A 2,275-nucleotide genomic window follows, 5' to 3' on the forward strand; every position below is an offset into this window, starting at 1 on the left:
ATCGACTGTGCCAAAGCCCACCAATAAAGTTTTTGTTGTTGGACTACCATTGAATTACTTTTGATGTTGATTGTCATGCATTTGTAAGTTTATAAATCAGTACTGCATGAGTTGTTCAATATCAGTGAAGGTTTTATTAGTATTTATTGAATATGATTCATTCATCGCCTACACTGTCAATGGTTTCTGATGGGAAACAAGTTGAGTGATGGCAAATGATGAAGGTTTGAAGTAATCTTTTGAAACATTTTCTGTTCCCTGTAGGAGTAACTGCGAGCACAAGTGTTTCGGCTTTGCCTTCCACCACTGGTAATTAATGCATATTTATTTTGAGTGTGAATGAACTTTCCAATGAATAGCATTAAGGGAAATGAATGTTGCCTGGTATTCGTAATCACTGGCATTATCAATTATAGCTTGAGGAGGAGATTAATACATTTCCATAACATTGATGATTTTCCCAGTTACGTTGTGATGTGTTGCTCTTGCATGGTTTCGAGCAATATTGGCAATATTATCTTGTTATTAAAGTGAGCATATATAATAAAAATTTCCCAAAATTTGCTAAGTAATGGTGACCAGAAGGATTGGCAAATATTGCTGTCATGAAGAAACCAATTTCTGACTTTTAAATTTTGGAATTGTTTTGAAATTTACTTTTGCAATTTGAAGAATTAGGAGATTGGGAGATCTCTGAGGAGAATTCTTAACCAAAGGCTGCTATATTCATGATTCTGGATAATGATATTGCCTCCATGCCAAATTTATGTTCAGAAAAATTGATGAAATGCTTTCTTGAAATCAGAAAGAAAGAAAGTGCTCAATTATGAAATAGTTGAAGTAATGATGAGAACTGGGGTGTGTTCAGTGAGATTTTTCAGTTTTGCCCTATGTTCTTTGGAAAATAAATCATGCAATATTCGATGACATTTTTTTACTTTAAAGCAACATCTAGATTTTTTTTTGAGAAACGATAATGACTTGTTTGCTGACAACATAGGAGTTATGTTGTAATTGCTCGACAAGTAGATTGCTTTTACAGCCAACTTGGGTCAAGACGTGCTCTGAAGGACAATTGTTACATTTGTTAAAAGGAGTAGTTCAAATGATGATTGTAAATTTTTGATCTGCTCATTGTATTTGTTGTGGCATTTGTAACTTGCTCCATCCATTGTGACCAAGTAGTGGTAATCCACTGAAAAACAAATTGGAGTCCATTTACAGCAATTAGTGAATGAGTGCTACGTATTATTTTCTCTACGACGTAGGGCCAACACCAACTACAGTGACAGGCACACCTGCAGTTTCTGGAACTTCCAGTACTGGTGAGTATAGTTTTTCCTCTCTGTCACATGCAATCTATTTACAGCAATTCATGACTTAAAGCTTTGTAATATTTCCTCTGATTCGTAGGGCCAACACCAACTACAGTGACAGGCAAACCTTCAGTTTCTGAAACTACCACAACTGGTGAGTAATAATGTTTCTCATTGTCACATGAAATCAACTGTGCCAAAGCCCACCAATAAAGTTTTTGTTGTTGGACTACCATTGAACTACTTTTGATGTTGATTGTCATGCATTCGTGGGGTGGGGACAGTGTTGTGGCAGATGGAGTGTAGGGGAATGAGTAAGTGTACTCACTTTGGCTGACCTACTGATGTCATTGGAGCGCCTCCTGCACTGTATGCAGGTGGGCGATATGTTGGTGGTGCAGGTGACCTCCTCTGCCACCTCGAGCCAGGCCTTCTTGGTGGCAGAGGCAGGCCGCTTCCTCCCGCCCGCCGGGTGTAAGATCTCTGTCCTCCCCCTCCTCCTCACCCCATTTAATGATACCTGGGGTGAGGCATCATTAAACTTGAGGAAGATATTACTACATTTCCATAACTTAAATGATTTTACCAGTTACGTTGTGATGTGTTGCTCTTGCATGGTTTCGAGCAATATTGGCAATATTATCTTGTTATTAAAGTGAGCATATGTAATAAAAATTCCCAAAATTTGCTTAGTAATGTTGACCAGAAGGATTGGCAAGTATTGCTGTCATGAAGAAACCAATTTCTGACTTTCAAATTTTGAAGTTATGTTGTAATGGCTTGACAAGTAGATTGCTTTAACAGGCAACTTGGGTCAAGACATGCTCTGAAGGACAATTGTTACATTTATTAAAAGGAGTAGTTCAAATGATGATTGTAAATTTTTGATCTGCTCATTGTATTTGTTGTGGCATTTGTAACTTGCTCCATCCATTGTGACCAAGTCGTGGTAATCCACT

General features: G+C 37.7%; 1 long non-coding RNA gene across 1 annotated transcript; it reads left to right on the plus strand.

Moving 5' to 3' along the window:
* The first annotated feature begins 263 nt into the window (after positions 1–263).
* LOC137341834 (uncharacterized) lies at positions 264–1,471 on the plus strand. Its single transcript, XR_010967128.1, has 3 exons — positions 264–309; positions 1,269–1,325; positions 1,414–1,471. It is a non-coding gene; the product is annotated as an uncharacterized lncRNA (long non-coding RNA).
* Positions 1,472–2,275: the final 804 nt, after the last annotated feature.

This window comes from Heptranchias perlo, chromosome 24, assembly GCF_035084215.1.
Source record: "Heptranchias perlo isolate sHepPer1 chromosome 24, sHepPer1.hap1, whole genome shotgun sequence".
NCBI classification, from domain to species: domain Eukaryota; kingdom Metazoa; phylum Chordata; class Chondrichthyes; order Hexanchiformes; family Hexanchidae; genus Heptranchias; species Heptranchias perlo.